Raw genomic sequence first — 20,617 nt, forward strand, 5'->3', positions numbered from 1 at the left:
TTCGTGGAATGAGTCAATCAGCACAGTGGGCAACTAGTGCATGAGTATAGGTAATCAGTCCAGACACCAAGACTTGGTGATTCATTGCAGCAATCCATTAGCAACACAATGGGGCATAATACTGGCACCCAGTGAACACACTGTCACAATAGTAGGAATGATACTAACCCTCGATATGCTTGCTCCTTTGGCTTTGGGCAGTCGTGCGCATGCCTCACCGGGCTGATCCTCCACCTCTGCCTCGTTCTCGTCTTCCTCATTATCCTCCTCTTTCTCGTACTCATCTTCCTCACTCTCTTCCTCCGAAGAATCAGAGACTTCCAACACGTTTCCATTTGATGTACTCATGGTGCCAGCAAGCCAGCACTGCATGACTCTGTGAATAGGAAAGACAAGGTTTCTTTCCGTTTCCCATGATGGCATCAACGTGGTACGTTTTATTCAGTAATGCACACTCATGAAGTGAGAAAATGACACTTTTGGGCGCTAATGCTTGCTTTGGCTCCAAATCTGGGTACAATGCTGGAGCATTGCTAGTTCTCAAAACGATGCTCGTAATGCCAGTTACAATGCTAGCATTACCCGCCGAGGCCTAACTGTGTGTACGTGTAGTGCAACAAAAAAGTTCAAAAAATGCTGGAAAATCGCGGAAACGCGGTCTTTTTAAAAACGCGGGAAAAAACGCGGCCGCGGAATCGCAATTTTCCCCGGGGACAGAGGTTTCGCCAAAGCGGATCTGCGAGAGCGGAGGTTCCGCTCGCATTTTTTGGCGTAGCGAAATCCAAACTGTCCGCCAAAAAAAGACTGCATGTGTGACCGGGGGGGGGGGGGGGGGGGAAAGGGAAACTGAACGCCAAAAAGAAGTATGGCTTATCCGAAGGGGAATTGGGCACTGATTCCGATGAGCTATGTCTCGAGCCGATCAGAGAAGAGGAACCGCGTCAAATTTCAAAAATAACACCTTCCATATTTGGAAATTGGGCTTGATGACGTGCGAATTGCTTAGCTGTCACCATGCTGTGCATGCTCAGCAGTGTAATTGAATGGAAGAAAACAATTACTTTGGTGTTTTGCAGCTCTATTTCGTTCCCTGACGGGAACCAAATCTAGATGTAGGAACCTGTTGAGCAGGAGAGTGACACATGTCTTCCCGAAGGCTGTCCAGGCTGCAGTGGTGATGAAGAAGACACGATCATCACCCCGAGATTGATTGTAGTGAATTGGAAAACTCATGGTGAATTTGCTTCCACTCCAAGGCAATGTCGAGGTATGAAGGGTGCTTGTACAACCTTCCAAAGTGAAGAGGAGATGAACATGGCTTTGCATAGCTGTTGTTCTATCCCAACTTACCTACTCTTGGTGGTACCGTAGTGCTATATTGCAAATTTCGTGGACGAACAACTCTAGTCACTAGTGGCTAGTAAGCAACACTAACAGGTGAGATTTTTCAATTTGACAAAAATTGTTTTTGTTTGAGAACTGACAGTGGCAGTCATTAGACTCAGTAGGTGTCTCTCTGCTGCTTCTTTCCCTTCATCGGTAGAGTTGTTCTTGAAGTAAAAATAAATAGAAAATGTGGAACAAAAATCTTATCATGTAGTTCGAATTTCAACTTCAAAGTATGTGTACAACAAATCACAAAATTTCAAGGTGGTGCTGTGCATTGAAAAAGACTGGGAGCTGGCAGCAATGGAAAGGGTAGAAACGAAACCAGTAATGTAGAGTATTCATAAGGTAGAGGGAACTGAAAACGGGAGAAGAGTAGTGAGCATTTCAGTTTGAAGTATTGTCAATAGACAGCATTGTGTTGCATTCGTTGTGAATATTGTGTGAATCTAATAATTGGCGGAGGGTAGTGATTAGGCAGAGTATTGTTACAATACAAGTTACTTTGTGAGCAGATAGCAACCAATATCACGGCATGGTTTAGACAGGAACTGATAAATGTCACGAAATTGCTAATCCAAAATTTCAATAATTATTATCACATGGCACGTGATTGTTGCCCGTACTCCAGCGAATCAGCACCTTTCGCGCCGCGGGCAATAATATGCGATATTGCCCGCAAAAAATAGTTTATTTGCCCGCAAAAAAATAGTTTATTTCAGTGATCGCGTGACTACGACGACTCTGTACTGTAGACTGTACCGTGTACTACGACGAGTCGCAGTGTAGCATTGAGTAATTTGAGACGAAGATGGAATTCTTTTTGGAGATGGACATCCCGGCAATGGACATGGCCTCGGACGTCTGCCGTGTGCTGCTTGCAGGGATCATTTGTTCAGTCATGTTGGCTGTTGTGATCTCGAACTCGTCAGTCACTGAACTGATTTTATTGTAAAGAAGACACGAACTTATAGAGTGTGAAGAAGAGTATAGCGAGATAGAGAGCGGTGGAAGGAGAGCCACTGGACAGCTGGATAGTGTATCAATAAGCGCACGAGGGGAAGGCTAGACAGTATGTCTCTAGACATCAATAGGTATTGTACGAAAGGCCAGTCAATAGTACTAAAGAGTGAAGTCAACCACAACACAGACAATAGCTTCAGACAATCATGACAGGCATGATACGGATGATATAACATCTCCCCTTTCAAGCAAAGAGTGAAAACAGAGGGCAAAGAGGCCAAATAGAACTGGAGCATTTGATACTAGAGCCAGCAGAGAAAGAGCGCAACCATGCGTTATGTGGAAGGAGTGTGAGCACAAAGAGCAAGACGCAGAGATCAGAGTGCGACTCTACGAGTACAGAATACGAGTAGAAAGTACGTGGAGTTACCCTAAGAATGGACAGTCCATGTCAGCATCGCACTCACGGACAGCATGACTGTTTGGTGCTGTGGTGGTACTTACAGTAACACAACCCACGGATTTCTGACTTGTGTCACGGTGGCGCTGTTGCACGTTGACACACGCGGAAGTGACCTAGTTTCTTGCGAGTCTTTGTCTGTAGCTGGGCAATCACGCCGAGGGTGAGCTGCACCACCACAGACTCGATGGATCGTTACTACACTGAGGCAACGATGTCGGAGGTCAAACAGTACGACGAGTTGTCTGAGGTTTCCGCCGCGTTTGCGAGGGGCGGTGAACCCGGGAGAGACTTGCGGAGCGCCATCTCTGTCCTCTCCGTTCGCAGGTAAGTTTCGGCCTGCTCGACAGTTGTGGTAGCGGTCTGAGGCGCTGGACGGAGGAGGAAGACTTGGGCATCGGCCGGGAGGGCCACGATCAGTTGTTCTCGAACGAGGAGGTCATCAGGGTCATTGACGTCGTTCGAGGACTATGCAGGAGCTGCGATGAGACTTACACGAGGAGCTGCGACCGGTAGGAACGCGGAGGCAGGGAGACTGCTTAGAAGCAGACGGACGGATTCTGCTTAGAGTTAGAGGTAGACGGACGGATTCTGCTTAGAGGCAGACGGACGTTTCTGCTTAGAGACAGACGGACGGTATCTGCAGTGAGGCAGACAAACGGTTTCTGCAATGAGGCAGACGGCCGATTTCTGCAATGAGGCAGAATTGCTAGAGAGAGCCTGAGTGAGAGGGCTAAAACGAGTAAAGAGGAGTACAGTTTGAGGACTAAGCAACTCAGCTGGATTCGGAATCAAGCCGCTTCTGACACCATGTTGTGATCTCGAACTCGTCAGTCACTGAACTGATTTTATTGTAAAGAAGACACGAACTTATAGAGTGTGAAGAAGAGTATAGCGAGATAGAGAGCGGTGGAAGGAGAGCCACTGGACAGCTGGATAGTGTATCAATAAGCGCACGAGGGGAAGGCTAGACAGTATGTCTCTAGACATCAATAGGTATTGTACGAAAGGCCAGTCAATAGTACTAAAGAGTGAAGTCAACCACAACACAGACAATAGCTTCAGACAATCATGACAGGCATGATACGGATGATATAACAGGCAGCCTGACCGTCGGTAAGCTTGTGGATAAGATTCAGTTCTGCTCGAAGTGGTACTGTGATCACAAACAATTATTTGAAATAACCCAAATTCAACTCTGCGTCGTACGTTTTCAGATCCTCGCAAAGTCACTGACTGTGTGTGGTCTTCATGTGCCACGCAAAACTCTTACCAGGCCCATCTGTCCTCTGCCTGCACCTTTGCTTGAACAACAAACACAATTCAGGAATGTTTTGCAATGAAAAATACAGCTATCTGGAGCTGAAAAAAAGAAGAAAAATTGTCCTCAGAATTACACACCAGGGAGTCGTCAAATACTTGCACTTGTTGCAGTACTGTATTTGACAACTTCCTGATACACATGTAAACATGAAGAAACTCTTTGTGGTAGCACTCTTACTTTTTCAACTGAAATTATGATTCTGCTGTATTTTATTGTCGTTGCCATGTCTATTGCTATGACGATGCGGTGCCGGCACTTTTTTTTCTGTCTCCGTCTTTCAGTACTGTATACTCTCTGATGGCCTGTAGCAGACTTTTTGTTAGGGTGTAGGAGAAATATCTTCATTTTTCCTGTTTTGATAATGATAGCACATCAATATACATTGTGGTCATAATGTGTTGGCATTTGGGCTGATTTCAACAGCAGCGCAATGGTCTGCTCTGTGGGCCATGTGATAAATTTGTTATCGCATGGTTGCTGCGGGCCTTATGGCATATTATTGCCCCGAGAGGTTAGCCCGAGGGCCGTAGACCCGAGGGCTAACCTCGAGGGGCAATAATATGCCATAAGGCCCTTGCAACCATGCGATAACATATACTTATCCCCTGAGTAGTATTTTTTATTATGGTGTTCTCCTGTGTTTACATGCAGAGCCTTGACGTTGCTGGACGAGCGACAATACAAATTACATAAACATGTAGCTCATGATGTGGAATGACTGCCGTATCGCATTGCCAATGCAAACCCATCCTGTGTCAGTGCAGCCATCCAGCAACTTCAACTCCTCGGACCAGATGCCGCTGCAGCTGAACACCATTCCGATGGAAAGCCAGGAGTTGATAGCGAAGCATTCTGGTCTGCACAGTACAAGGCAAAGAACAATTATGAATTATAACGCATTGTAATCCTTCCCACACTTCTTTGTAAAATCAAACAAACAGTGCCATTATCACAACACTTGATCACTCATCTTGATAGAGGTATTTTCCATTGTGCTGGCCCAGTATCTGCACCAGGAAGACCATGTTCACTTACACGTATCTTGTGTGTGTTCGTGCGTGTGTGTTTGTGTATTCGTCTGTGCACACGTGTGTGTGTGGGGGGGGGGGGGGGTCCTACGCACATGTGTATGGGTAGGAGTGTGTGTGTGTCGGAGGGGGTACATGCACATGTGTATGGATGTGCGCGCTGCACGCGCGTGTCTGTGGGATGGGGTGGGGGTGCACGCACATGTGTACATGTGTGTGCACAATACAGCATGTGTGCATGTGTTCGTTGAACACAGATGGTCCTCCTGATTCCATAAACTTTGTGATCATTGTGATTTCATGTGCTTTGAAGTTGAAATTCGCAATACATGTACTGATGCTTGATTAGATTTATGTTCCACATGTTCTATTTATTGTATTTTACTTCAAGCACCTGTACTATTCAAGCACAACCCTACCAATGAAGGGAAAGAAGCAGCAGAGAGACACCTACTGAGTCTAATGACTGCCACTGTCAGTTCTCAAACAAAAACAATTTTTGTCAAATTGAAAAATCTCACCTGTTAGTGTTGCTCACTAGCCACTAGTGACTAGAGTTGTTCATCCACGAAATTTGCAATAATGTAGCACTACGGTACCACCAAGAGTAGGTAAGTTGGCATAGAACAACAGCTATGCAAAGCCATGTTCATCTCCTCTTCACTTTGGAAGGCAGTACAAGCACCCTTCATACCTCGACATTGCCTTGGAGTGGAAGCAAATTCACCATGAGTTTTCCAATTCGCTACAATCGATCTCGGAGTGATGATCGTGTCTTCTTCATCACCACTGCAGCCTGGACAGCCTTCGGGAAGACATGTGTCACTCTCCTGCTCAACAGATTCCTACATCTAGATTTGGTTCCCGTCAGGGAACGAAATAGAGCTGCAAAACACCAAAGTAATTGTTTTCTTCCATTCAATTACACTGCTGAGCATGCACAGCATGGTGACAGCTAAGCAATTCGCACGTCATCAAGCCCAATTTCCAAATATGGAAGGTGTTATTTTTGAAATTTGACGCGGTTCCTCTTCTCTGATCGGCTCGAGACATAGCTCATCGGAGTCAGTGCCCAATTCCCCTTCAGATAAACCATACTTCTTTTTGGCGTTCAGTTTCCCTTTGAAAAATAAATAAATTTGACGGGTTCGGGTACCGGGCCGGTCAAGAACAATGAGTGGTACAACTCCCTGGTCAAGAACCACCTTCCGCTTCCGTGGGACGCCACCACCCCATGATCAGGCGTCAGATGAGGCTCTTAAACGGTGGGGGGGGGGACAGATCAGATCCACCAACCATGAGCCAAAGGCCTAAATCCCATTTGCCACATCCATGATTTACTCATGCCAGGCCACGAGTTCCCAATAAACTGTGAGTCGCAGCACGGTTGGAAAAATCCTTCCGCTTCCAAGCAGGACTTGAACCTGGTACCTCTCGTTCCTCAATCATGGTCTTAGACCAACCCACTGTGCCTGCCGGGGCCTTAGCGGAGGCAAAAAGCGTAACTACCCTGTCCCTGCGGGAAATTGCGGAAAAACTCTCGAAAACTTGCGCAAGAAATTGCGGCAGAAAACAAAAAAAATGCGAAGAAAAGTGCGGAATGATGCAGAACTTGCCAGCAATTCGCGGAATTATTTACAGAAAAGTGCGGATTTTGGGCCAAATCACGAAATTTGTTGCATCGTATATCTACTCGGGAGTAGTCCGAGTTGTACTATGCAAATACCCTACACGATCATGGAAAGCACTGCGTGAAAAGTGCATAAAAAGTGAGATATAGTGCAGAAAACAACAAAAAATGTGGGAAATCGCGTATTTTGCTGAAAATCGCGGGTTTGGGCGAAAATCGCGAAATTTGTTGCATCCGTGGAATCGCGATTTCCTGGCATGACAGACTACCGCAGCCGCTTTCGCAGAACACACGATTCAGCGGTCACACATACATAATTATAATAGCGCTTTCGATCACACGCATTTCGGTCAATTCTAGAATTAGTTATTGTTGATGCACAGTTCGATTACACAAAAAGTGACAAATTCCGTCGTTAGAATTGATTTTATCCAATTCCGTCAAATCCGTTAATTCTGAATAGAGGGCGGAATTTCTCTAATTCTGGCGCCAGAATTGCACACTCGGTGTGTTACCGGTCTGGTCATGTGTTGTATCCGGTCGGCCCAGGGTTAGACATAACTAACTCACTAAACCTTCTTCTTACAAAGCCGTGCAGTGGTGGCCACTTGGAGAGAGAGTCCACCAACAGAATTACTCTTACGCACGCACGCACATATACCTAGACATACTCTCACACACACACTCAGGCGTAATTATACAGACATGTACACTCACACCAGCGTTCAGGTTTACTCACATCTTCAACGAAGGTAACTTAGTTCAAGAGATGATATGAGAGCACAAGGCAAGAGAGACAAAAGCCGAAGGCGGAAGGCAAAGGAGAGAGAGAGAGAGAGAGAGAGAGAGAGAGAGAGAGAGAGAGAGAGAGGGCGAGAGAGAGAGAGAGAGAAAGGCGATTGCCATAATATCTAACTACGGGCAGGAGGCTGACCCCCCCGTACGAACTATAGGACAAATTATGAACCATAGTACATCCGCATGCCGCATGTTGCAATGTACCAAAACTTAGCAATAATGTGTATAAACTGTATCACAAAGAGCGGAAGCCAGCTAAGGAAATACAGGGTATAACAAATAAGGAAGGTGCCAGACTTTGTGTGAAGACATAAAAAAAGGCGATTAGGAATCCGTTTACGGGAGATAAATAAATAATTAGACGCCTAAATAAGGGAGACTTGTCACGTAGAGGCCTAAAAGGCGCGTGTCAATAGTATGGATACGACATATCCCCCGCTTACACGGAAAAAAGAACACGTCCTCGTGTTATAAGTAACTTAATAAATTAGACTACGAGTATAGGTAACAATTTAGACTAAACGAGTGCAGGTCAAATTGGAGTCCCTACCAACATTTTTCCAAAAACTAACTGCAATATCGAACACAACCAATCCAGTCAGTACCACTGAAGTCACTTACTCGTGCCACACAGGACTCCCAAACAGCTGGGGCGGATGGCGGGAACGCGGGGTTCGCCTTTCGATCACGCCAACTGGCGGAGCACTGTCAAATACCCGAACTGTGTCCTCCTTGTCTCTGGCGGCGGTGGTTGTCCGTTGGCACCAATTGACTTCGGGCCATGGTCAGAGGTTTCCTTTTCCAGCTCCTTATAAAGGCGGTCGGCAAAATCCTCTGACAATGTAGCGGCGGATCCTGTGTCAATCACAGCGTTTACTGGACATTCATTCACCACTCCAGGCACCAACATGTCCGCACGCTCACTCGCATGTTCAAAGAAGACCGAACACATAGATCAGGCTATTGTTTTCTGTCGCAGTCTAAGTTTTGCAGATACTGACTTCAACCCCAGGGTTCCAGTTCCCGGGAAAATCTACAAAAGCAGATGCAAACGACCTCCCGTCATTTACAGCACAGCCTTGAAGCTGTGCTCTTCGTTAATAATGACCACTCTCGGAGGAAGTACTCCGACAGACTGAGAATCCGCAGAAAAGGGCACTAGACTAGAGCCATTTCGCCGTTAAAGAGCGGTAAAAACCGTACTCTTCTGCTCTGCTGTTAATCCCCTGGGTGGTTTCTCTGACAATTTCCCAGGAAATGGGGCATACTCCTCCAGCTCATAAAGTTCCAATGGGTCCCTCGGGATCATTGTGTTTTGAACCATTATGTTGGGGGTCTCGACGCCCAGAGCTTGGAAGATAATCAATCAGGCTTCCGGTAAATTCAGGGCATGGTCATCGCAGAATGAGAGCTATCCGATCTCTAAAGAGCGGTAATATCATCAGCTATATCCCAGAGGCTAATTCATAATTTTCTTGTAGGAAAATTTGATTGAGACATAAGTAATTTTCAGCGAAGAGACTATTTGATTTGAGAATGGTGTGTGCAGGGATCTCTACGTAATGAAGTGGCTGCAGTGGAGCTTGCGTACCATAAGAAATCCTCTATTTCTATTCAACTAATAGAAACATCTTTGCAAAAAAACATACATAAAGATGTACTTGATAATCATTATTGAAAAGACGTTTCTATCAGTTTTATAGAAATTAATGATTAGGAAACTGAAGTAATAAGCATGATGACCTAGTAATTTTCAGCGTGTATCAGGCGTGTACCAGCGTACATGCCAGCAGTCACTCAGTCACTTTGAATGGCGGGGTACCAGCGTACATGCCAGCAGTCACTCGGACTGGCGAGGTACCAGCGTACATGCAAGCATTCAATCTGACTGGCGGGGTACCAGCGTACATGCCAGCAGTCACTTTGACTGGCGGGGTACCAGCGTACATGCCAGCAGTCACTTTGACTGGCGGGGTACCAGCGTACATGCCAGCAGTCACTCTGACTGGCGGGTTACCAGCGTACAAGCCAGCAGTCACTCTGACTGGCAGGGTATCAGCGTACATGCCAGCAGTCACTTTGACTGGCGGGTATCAGCGTACATGCCAGCAGTCACTCTGACTGGCGGGGTACCAGCGTACATGCCAGCATTCACTCTGACCGGCGGGGTACCAGCGTACATGCCAGCAGTCACTCTGACTGGCGGGGTACCAGCGTACATGCCAGCAGTCACTCTGACTGGCGGGGTACCAGCGTACATGCCAGCAGTCACTCTGACTGGCGGGGTACCAGCGTACATGCCTGCAGTCAATCTGACTGGCGGGGTACCAGCGTACATGCCAGCAGTCACCGTGACTGGCATGGTACCAGCGTACATGCCAGCAGTCACTTTGACTGGCGGGGTACCAGCGTACATGCCAGCAGTCACTCTGACTGGCGGGTGACCAGCAAACATGCCAGCAGTCACTCTGACTGGTGGGGTACCAACGTACATGCCTGCAGTCAATCTGACTGGCGGGGTACCAGCGTACATGCCAGCAGTCAATCTGATTGGCGGGGTACCAGCGTACATGCCAGCAGTCACTGTGACTGGCGGGGTACCAGCGTACATGCCAGCAGTCACTCTGACTGGCGGGGTACCAGCGTACATGCCAGCAGTCACTCTGACTGACTGGGTACCAGCGTACATGCCAGCAGTCACCGTGACTGGCATGGTACCAGCGTACATGCCAGCAGTCACTTTGACTGGCGGGGTACCAGCGTACATGCCAGCAGTCACTCTGACTGGCGGGTTACCAGCGTACATGCCAGCAATCACTCTGACTGGTGGGGTACCAACGTACATGCCTGCAGTCAATCTCACTGGCGGGGTACCAGCGTACATGCCAGCAGTCAATCTGACTGGCGGGGTACCAGCGTACATGCCAGCAGTCACTGTGACTGGCGGGGTACCAGCGTACATGCCAGCAGTCACTCTGACTGGCGGGGTACCAGCGTACATGCCAGCAGTCACTCTGACTGACTGGGTACCAGCGTACATGCCAGCAGTCACCGTGACTGGCATGGTACCAGCGTACATGCCAGCAGTCACTTTGACTGGCGGGGTACCAGCGTACATGCCAGCAGTCACTCTGACTGGCGGGTTACCAGCGTACATGCCAGCAGTCACTATGACTGGCGGGGTACCAGCGTACATGCCAGCAGTCACTCTGACTGACGGGGTACCAGCGTACGTGCCAGTCACTCTGACGGACGGGGTACCAGCGTACATGCCAGCCATTCTGACTGGCGGGGTACCAGCGTACATACCAGCAGTCACTCTGACTGGTGGGGTACAACCGTAGATGCCAGCAGTCACTTTGACTGGCGGGGTACCAGCGTACATGCCAGCAGTCACTTTGAATGGCGGGGTACCAGCGTACATGCCAGCAGTCACTCTGACTGGCGGGGTACCAGCGTACATGCGAGCAGTCACTCTGACTGGCGGGGTATCAGCGTACATGCCAGCAGTCACTTTGACTGGCGGGGTACCAGCGTACATGCCAGCAGTCACTTTGACTGGCGGGGTACCATCGTACATGCCAGCAGTCACTCTGACTGGCGGGGTACCAGCGTACATGCCAGCAGTCACTCTGACTGGCGGGGTACCAGCGTATATACCAGCAGTCACTTTGACTGGCGGGGTACCAGCGTACATGCCAGCAGTCACTCTGACTGGTGGGGTACCAACGTACATGCCTGCAGTCAATCTGACTGGCGGGGTACCAGCGTACATGCCAGCAGTCACTCTGACTGGCGGGGTACCAGCGTACATGCCAGCAGTCACTCTGACTGGGGGGGGGGGGGGGGGGGTACCAGCGTACATGCCAGCAGTCACTCTGACTGGCGGGGTACCATCGTACATGCCAGCAGTGACTGTGACTGGCGGGGTACCAGCGTACATACCAGCAGTCACTCTGACTGGCGGGGTACCAGCGTACATGCCAGCAGTCACTCTGACTGGCGGGGTACCAGCGTTCATGCCTGCAGTCAATCTGACTGGCGGGGTACCAGCGTACATGCCAGCAGTCACTCTGACTGGCGGGGTACCAGCGTACATGCCTGCAGTCAATCTGACTGGCGGGGTACCAGCGTACATGCCAGCAGTCACCGTGACTGGCATGGTACCAGCGTACATGCCAGCAGTCACTTTGACTGGCGGGGTACCAGCGTACATGCCAGCAGTCACTCTGACTGGCGGGTTACCAGCAAACATGCCAGCAGTCACTCTGACTGGTGGGGTACCAACGTACATGCCTGCAGTCAATCTGACTGGCGGGGTACCAGCGTACATGCCAGCAGTCAATCTGATTGGCGGGGTACCAGCGTACATGCCAGCAGTCACTGTGACTGGCGGGGTACCAGCGTACATGCCAGCAGTCACTCTGACTGGCGGGGTACCAGGGTACATGCCAGCAGTCACTCTGACTGACTGGGTACCAGCGTACATGCCAGCAGTCACCGTGACTGGCATGGTACCAGCGTACATGCCAGCAGTCACTTTGACTGGCGGGGTACCAGCGTACATGCCAGCAGTCACTCTGACTGGCGGGTTACCAGCGTACATGCCAGCAATCACTCTGACTGGTGGGGTACCAACGTACATGCCTGCAGTCAATCTCACTGGCGGGGTACCAGCGTACATGCCAGCAGTCAATCTGACTGGCGGGGTACCAGCGTACATGCCAGCAGTCACTGTGACTGGCGGGGTACCAGCGTACATGCCAGCAGTCACTCTGACTGGCGGGGTACCAGCGTACATGCCAGCAGTCACTCTGACTGACTGGGTACCAGCGTACATGCCAGCAGTCACCGTGACTGGCATGGTACCAGCGTACATGCCAGCAGTCACTTTGACTGGCGGGGTACCAGCGTACATGCCAGCAGTCACTCTGACTGGCGGGTTACCAGCGTACATGCCAGCAGTCACTATGACTGGCGGGGTACCAGCGTACATGCCAGCAGTCACTCTGACTGACGGGGTACCAGCGTACGTGCCAGTCACTCTGACGGACGGGGTACCAGCGTACATGCCAGCCATTCTGACTGGCGGGGTACCAGCGTACATACCAGCAGTCACTCTGACAGGTGGGGTACAACCGTAGATGCCAGCAGTCACTTTGACTGGCGGGGTACCAGCGTACATGCCAGCAGTCACTTTGAATGGCGGGGTACCAGCGTACATGCCAGCAGTCACTCTGACTGGCGGGGTACCAGCGTACATGCGAGCAGTCACTCTGACTGGCGGGGTATCAGCGTACATGCCAGCAGTCACTTTGACTGGCGGGGTACCAGCGTACATGCCAGCAGTCACTTTGACTGGCGGGGTACCACCGTACATGCCAGCAGTCACTCTGACTGGCGGGGTACCAGCGTACATGCCAGCAGTCACTCTGACTGGCGGGGTACCAGCGTATATACCAGCAGTCACTTTGACTGGCGGGGTACCAGCGTACATGCCAGCAGTCACTCTGACTGGCGGGGTACCAGCGTACATGCCAGCAGTCACTCTGACTGGTGGGGTACCAACGTACATGCCTGCAGTCAATCTGACTGGCGGGGTACCAGCGTACATGCCAGCAGTCACTCTGACTGGCGGGGTACCAGCGTACATGCCAGCAGTCACTCTGACTGGCGGGGTACCAGCGTACATGCCAGCAGTCACTCTGACTGGGGGGGGGGGGGGGGGGGGTACCAGCGTACATGCCAGCAGTCACTCTGACTGGCGGGGTACCAGCGTACATGCCAGCGGTGACTGTGACTGGCGGGGTACCAGCGTACATACCAGCAGTCATTCTGACTGGCGGGGTACCAGCGTACATGCCAGCAGTCACTCTGACTGGCGGGGTACCAGCGTTCATGCCTGCAGTCAATCTGACTGGCGGGGTACCAGCGTACATGCCAGCAGTCACTCTGACTGGCGGGTTACCAGTGTACATGTAAGCAGTCACTTTGACTGGCGGGGTCAGAAAATTGGTACTCGAAGGTGTCGCTAAACACGCTAAATACGGACTCGGATTGCTGTTTTTTTGTGAAAGGTTGAGTGCGCATCTGGGCACGCACGAACCGCAAGCGTACCGCGTGCACGCGCCAGGGTGTGAACACAGCTTAAGCTTCAATTTGTGGCCTCCTGCTATGCTGCAATTGCGGCTGGGGTCGACGTCTTCACCAGGATTTGAGGCGCACCCTTCAGTACTCAACAAAACGCTGAACAAGAAGCGTGTTCAAATTCAGGTCATGAAACTTTGTTTTCAAGCAATGGATGCCTGCAGGTGTCAGGTGATGACGTCATACTAGCATTTTTTACACTAGATTATAATGAGCAGTGGCAGTAGCAGCAGCAGAGAGATAGGGTTAGCAGTTCAGCACCTTCTTTCCTTGACAAGCACTGCGCTCATGTTGTTGCTGTTTTCAGGCCTGCTACCTTCGCAGCAACATGCGCCACAGGTAGCGCATTTCAGGAATTTGAGAACACTTTGTTCTTGCAAAACTCAACTTCAGCATGCCAAATTCAAGAGATATACCAGGATTCGTATTCCTTTGTTTGCAAACAAAATCACGGTTTGCGTCAGACTCGGCTAGAGGAAGAGTTTTCCGCGCTCCGCATGTACGCCACCAACCCTTAAAGGATCAAGGCGCAGATGCAGCTCCTAAAGCGGTGGGAGGGAATGTGGGCCGGTATGAACTACAGAAAAAAATTCGCACTCTGGGCGAAATATTACGGAACGCGAAGAATTTGTTTGATGCGGAAGAGAGCTCCAGGACCACAACGGCTTTCGTAACAATTGCGTGAGAAGGTTCATACCAATGTTCGAACACAGAAAACAGTGATTCTGACAGCCTGACTAAGGCAATCAAGTCACAAACATTGCCATTTGCGAAGCGACAATTGTAATGACAAGTCGGAAGTACCTATATTTTTGTTATTCAAACTGATAGAAACCTCTTTGCAATACAAAACCCGCTCCCGATAATAAGATTTTTTTAAGGGGGACATGTTCCCCAGACCCCCTCTTTCTCTTCTCCTCCTTTCGGTCATACAACTTTTTAGAACCTGGTAGCGCCCCAGCAAAGTAATCTGTCAGGGACTAGGACTGCCCTGAAAAGATAACAAAATGCAAACCCCAACAGGACTGGAACCTGCGACCTTGCTTGTCATGAGCATAGCTCTAACCATCTAAGCTATGGCACTGAGCAGAACCTAGAAAGCGATGACAACTTTTTCACTAAAATTTCAGCAAAAAAATTTCCAATTAAAAGGGAAGTTAAGGCAAAAATTACAATTTCACCAGTTGTAGTCTTGGGGGTGCTGAGTCAAATGGTCTTGGTCCGAGAAAGCTGAGACGCTCCCTTCCTACTTGAATCCCAATCGAACTCGCGCACTTCCACTGAAACTGGGTGACTGCGCCCTACGAGATGGGGATTTGTATGCAAAATGTCACTAAAAGCGCCATTTCGTTCCTATAAAAGCACGGATGACCGCGATTGGCCCATATGTTGTAGTCTTTTGGACGCTGAGTCGACTGGTTTTGGTCCGAAAAGGCTGTGATGCAGCGTTCCTCCTATATTCCCAATCGAACATGGTTGAAGAAGCGGTCACGTGCTCCTGCGTACACCAGTCACCTGGTCACCGTGCCTGCAGGGTACAACTTACTAGCCTGTTTGACCTTTTTTGGGTGCACTCCTGTCACTCGAGTTGAACCTTGGTGTGAAATTTGTCGCCTGCTGGCGTGGTGACCAGGTGATTTGGGCACCCAGGAGCATGTGACCGCATGTTCAACCATGTTCGATTGGGAATAAAGGAGGAACGCTGCATCGCAGTCTTTTCGGACCAAAACCAGTCGACTCAACGTCCAAAAGACTACAACATATGGGCCAATCGCGGTCATCCGTGCTTTTATAAGAACGAAATGGCGCTTTTAGTGACATTTTGCATACAAGTCCCCATATAGTAGGGCGCAGTCACCCAGTTTCGGTGGAAGTGCGCAAGTTCGATTGGGATTCAAGTAGGAAGGGAGCGTCTCAGCTTTCTCGGGCCAAGACCATTCGACTCAGCACCCCGAAGACTACAACTGGTGAAATTTAAATTTTGCCTTAACTTCCCCTTTAATTCTGTTTTTCTCGTGAATGGTCACCGTTTCCGATTGGAAGAAGTCCTTTCTTTGGAATTTGACGAAATTATTCAACGACTAATTTTCTCTGCTTGTAAAACACACGGAATGAGAGTGAGTGGATATTGCAGCAGCAGAAATACCTTCGCGTTTGAATTGTCGTTGCAGCGCTTCACTACGAACAATACAATACCATGCGGACAAATGTGAGCACACGACACGGAGTACTGTACATCAGCAGAAGCCTTTTCTAATGAATCGTTACAGGTTAGGGCTGCTGCACTACTAGAACTCAGCGCACACCTTCAGTGAAATGTTGGGGACTGAATGGGAGATGCTTACCTGACTTCAAGCCAGGGAGAAGCACCTGCTCCCGATAACGGCCGGGTGGTTCCTGTCCGGCGTCCGCTATTCTCGTAGCGTTGACCCGGACGATTGGAAGTCCCACAAATCTAAACGCCACCTGCCGATGGGCAGGTAACGAACGAAAGCGCTTCACTTCCGCAACCAGATTGCAACGGAGCGTCACTCAAACTCCCAGAAAATAACAAAAATTATGAAGGGCCGCAAGCAGAACACGCATCCGCCCAGACCACCCACAGACGGCAATGAGCAAGAAAAAAACAGATTCCGCATTGAACTGAAGCACGGACGGTGCAGCAGTCCAAGATCCTGTCTACACGTTCGTTGCAAGCTCCAGCGGCCAGAGCTCTGTGGCTTCATTCATCTGTCTGATCTGGCAAAAGTTGTAGATTTACGCGTAGATTATGTACATGACTGTACAACATGACATCAGATTCTACTGCCTGCTCCACACTACAAAAGTACAGTGCTACTCGTGTACATCAACACGTACTAGTAGATGTACGAGTAGGTCTAAAATCATTGCGGGCCCATCTTTCGGCTGATACCACGCCAACTCCGAAATGAAGCCGACTGTCAACTGTGTCGCCAGAGGCGGACTACAGTAGCCGTTCAAGTGTCATCAACAGTAGCTGTTCAACGTTGATGGATTACTATCGCTGTCGGGTGTCTTTCGCGCTGCTACGTTCCGCTGTGTTGTGTGTCAGCCTCTGTCAGGGGTGCTCGGTCGGCCCGTCATCGTCCAGTTTACATGCTTCGTGAGTTGGCGATGGTGGAGGGTCGGGTTCCCCTGCCGACGCTGCACCGAGCTTGTTTTGTGTGAAAGTAAAACTTTTATTATTATTCTTATATCTGTACTTCAAGTATTACAAAATATTTGAGAGGCTTTGAATCGTTTTTATCAAAATCTAAATATTTGCCGGGTTGGAAGGTGGGAATCAAAGCTGTTCAAGTGTCATCAGTGAGCGATGTCGCCTGTACAGTGCACTATAAATTAGTATAATTATGATTATGTAGACGCTGGGCTTGTCTTTTCGAAGACATCACGTCACGTGGTACACAGCCGGGCTAGATCGTAGTAGACGCAAGGCAGGGCAGAGGAAATGAGATCCTTTTTTTTACAGGCAGTAGCTACAGCCAGTTCAAGGTCAAAGGCATATGCGTGAAAAGGCTGTCATCCACAGCAGCGCTCTACACAACACATCATCATCAGGCATGTACTGTCGTGAACATGGAAATTCGGTCGCACGTCTAGCGAAGTAGCGGCCCCAGGGCGCTGGCCATGCAGCCATGGCATGCTTTATTACGGGCTGCTGCTGGTCGCATCGTTTCAACAATAACATGTGCGCTGCATGCAGCGACGACGTTCTGTACGCGCTGAGGGCGCCGGCCCCTGTCGATCGACTGGATTTCCATGTCCGCGACAGTACATTGTAGTCATTCATCCTGAGCCACTCGCGTCTTTTTTCGGTCAGTCGGCTACTACATTGTATCATAATCGTCTTGGGGGTTAGACAATGGGAAGTAGCCATGTAGGGGCGTGAGCCCGCCTTTCGGCACCGGAAGAGGACCTACACCTTGATCTGGTGAGCTGCGTCTCGTTTTGATCATGCTGACTGAGGCTACTCCTTTTCACAGTTCGGCCTCCACTAGGCCCCGGTCACACATGCACTTTTTTTGGCGGTTCCGCCAAAGCGTAACTAACTTACGCTTCCGCCGTTGCCTCGGCAACGGCGGAGGCGTAAGTTACACTTTGGCGGAAAGTTTGGATTTCGCTACGCCAAAAAAATGCGAGCGGAGCCTCCGCTTTCGCAGATCCGCTTTGGCGGAACCTGCAAGGTGATGGCTTTGGAGTTTGGTGTGCTACTTCTGCACTAAGTTCTGGTGTTGTTTGGTTGCCGTTTGGTATTCAGTTTTCATATTGTTCTTCTTTGCCAATGAACTATACGTTCTGGAGATCTCGCAAACCATACTGCATCGTTATGAGTGGATAGTTGGTGAGGGAATCCGTCTCCCAACTCATTGGCCGCGATCGCGAACGATCTCCAACACTCTCCTTCTCTCTCCAAGCAATACGTCCACCAGAGTATGCAACACTAGGACTGCAACCGCTGGGTCGATGATGGATCATGGAGGAGGCAACGACACCCTGCTATAAAACTATTTGAATTTGATATTGTAAACTAAACTAATATTCAAATACACCCGTGCTGGGCCGCAGTGAATGTGCCCCAAATCCACGAGTGTACTTGACAGGAGACAATCAGCAGCCTGTCAGCGAACCAAGATAGCTCTACTTGCATGCTTGTACAAGCGAAGGTCGCTTCAACTCGGACAAGAAGGAGGCAACGACACCCTGCTATACAAGTATTTGAATTTGATATTGATGTAAACCAAACTAGTAATATTCAAATACACCTGTACTGGGCCGCAGTGAATGCGCCCCAAATCCACGAGTGTACTTGACAGGAGACATTCAGCAGCCTGTCAGCGATCCACGATAGCTCTACTTGTACAAGCGAAGGTCGCTTCAACTCGGACAAGAACATTTCATAGGACGTGCTGCATTTGCATTCTCTCCGCCAAAGGGGAGCGTTGCGTTGAGGAGCACAGTAGTCTACATGTATGTGTGACCGCTGCATCGTGTGGTCCGCCAAAGCGGCTGCGGTAGTTCCGCTTTCCGCCTCCGCAAAAGCGGTGCAAGCTTTTCATGTGTGACCGCGGCCTAAGGCGCGGTGTCGGGGGGGGGGGGGGGGGGGGCTAAGGCCGTGGTCACACATGAAAAGTTTGCACCGCTTTTGCGGAGGCAAAAAGCGTAACTACTGGAGACGCTTTCGCGGACCACACGATGCAGCGGTCACACATACATATAGGACGCTTTCGATTACATGCATTTCCGTCAATTCTAGAATAGGGCTTGAAAGTGATGACGTCAAAACGGCCAGGGAGTAGTAAGTTGACATCAGATTTCTATTTTTGGATCCACTAAGGTGTGACTTTGCTATTGCCTATGGTATTGATGGTATGGTATTGATTTATTTGAATTCGGTATCTCAACAGTACATTGTACAACTTGGGAAGATCCGAATGACATAGATACATAAACATAAAAGTGGAGTAGCTGCTACAGCGGATCATTTTATCGCAGATTGTGGGACTAAACTAATACCAGTATGCAAGTACACGAGAAATAAAAGCTGAATAAATACGACTGCATGACATTGGAGAAAAGCACCAATTAGAGCAAAACAAAGCGACACATCACTCATCGAAAACATTTTCAAAAAGGAGCTGTTTTAAAGGGGAAGTTAAGGCAAAAGTTAAAATTTCACCAGTTGTAGTCTTCGGGGTGCTGAGTCGAATGGTCTTGGTCCGAGAAAGCTGAGACGCTCCCTTCCTACTTGAATCCCAATCGAACTCGCGCACTTCCACCGAAACTGGGTGACTGCGCCCTACGAGATGGGGATTTGTATGCAAAATGTCACTAAAAGCGCCATTTCGTTCTTATAAAAGCACGGATGACCGCGATTCGCCCATATGTTGTAGTCTTTTGGACGCTGAGTCGACTGGTTTGGGTCCGAAAAGGCTGCGATGCAGCGTTCGCCCCTAATTCCCAATCGAACATGGTTGAACAAGCGGTCACGTGCTCCTGCGTACACCAGTCACCTGGTCACCGTGCCTGCAGGGTACAACTTACAGCCTGTTTTGACCTTTTTTGGGTGCAGTCCTGTCACTCGAGTTGAACCTTGGTGTGAAAGTTGTCGCCTGCTGGCGTGGTGACCAGGTGATTTTGGCACCCAGGAGCACGTGACCGCTTCTTCAACCATGTTCGATTGGGAATAAAGGAGGAACGCTGCATCGCAGCCTTTTCGGACCAAAACCAGTCGACTCAGCGTCCAAAGGACTACAACATATGGGCCAATCGCGGTCATCCGTGCTTTTATAAGAACGAAATGGCGCTTTTAGTGACATTTTGCATACAAATCCCCATCTCGTAGGGCGCAGTCACCCAGTTTCGGTGGAAGTGCGCGAGTTCGATTGGGATTCAAGTAGGAAGGGAGCGTCTCAGCTTTCTCGGACCAAGACCATTCAACTCAGCACCCCGAAGACTACAACTGGTGAAATTTTGATTTTTGCCTTAACTTCCCCTTTAACCGGGTACATTGTGGCCCGTCATTAAGAAGGCAGGCAAGATGGGCGTTAAATGCAGAAGACGTATTGCAAGACTTCATTTCGAAGGGCAGAGCATTCCAAAGTAAAGCAATCCTACTAGACAATGAGCGATATGCCTAAGTATGTGGGTGCATAGCAACCCACTCATGTCGCATGCAGGTGTGACTTTTATTTCGCCACCAGTTGTAACCCCGCCCCCAGTAGCCAAATCAGTCAGTTTCACTGGTTACATCACCTTCCTGAGAGTAAGACGGCTTGAAATGTGCTTGGATCCATACAAAAACTGGATCCAAGTGGATGCAATTTTTGAATTTTTGAAATTGTTGCTATGCTGTGACGTAG

General features: G+C 49.3%; 1 protein-coding gene across 1 annotated transcript in view; it reads right to left on the reverse strand.

Moving 5' to 3' along the window:
* Window positions 1-16,342, reverse strand: part of LOC135829147 (ankyrin repeat, PH and SEC7 domain containing protein secG-like) — a 238,460-nt gene extending 222,118 nt beyond the window's left edge. The window contains exon 1 of the mRNA XM_065341553.1: window positions 16,082-16,342. The gene's annotated coding sequence lies outside the window, so the exon portion shown is untranslated. The remainder of the gene's footprint in view (window positions 1-16,081) is intronic.
* Between the last annotated feature and the right edge of the window lie 4,275 nt (window positions 16,343-20,617).

The sequence above is a fragment of the Sycon ciliatum genome, chromosome 13 (assembly GCF_964019385.1).
Source record: "Sycon ciliatum chromosome 13, ocSycCili1.1, whole genome shotgun sequence".
NCBI classification, from domain to species: Eukaryota; Metazoa; Porifera; class Calcarea; order Leucosolenida; family Sycettidae; genus Sycon; species Sycon ciliatum.